Source organism: Arachis duranensis, chromosome 2 (assembly GCF_000817695.3).
Source record: "Arachis duranensis cultivar V14167 chromosome 2, aradu.V14167.gnm2.J7QH, whole genome shotgun sequence".
NCBI lineage: Eukaryota > Viridiplantae > Streptophyta > Magnoliopsida > Fabales > Fabaceae > Arachis > Arachis duranensis.
Genome location: NC_029773.3, coordinates 42,909,575 through 42,909,884, shown reverse-complemented (window position 1 = coordinate 42,909,884; position 310 = coordinate 42,909,575).

The window sequence follows — 310 nt, the reverse complement described above, 5'->3', positions numbered from 1 at the left end:
GTGGTTCATAATGAAAAAAATGAACTGGTTCCTACAAGGACAGTTACAGGGTGGCGTATGTGCATTGATTACAGAAGACTCTATACAGCCACCAGAAAGGATCATTTTCCTTTACCATTCATAGACCAAATGCTAGAAAGACTAGCAGGTCATGAATACTACTGCTTCCTGGATGGATATTCAGGTTATAATCAAATTGCAGTAGATCCCCAGGATCAGGAGAAAACGACATTCACATGCCCATCTGGAGTATTTGCATATAGAAGGATGCCATTTGGCCTGTGCAATGCACCTGCAACATTCCAGAGGT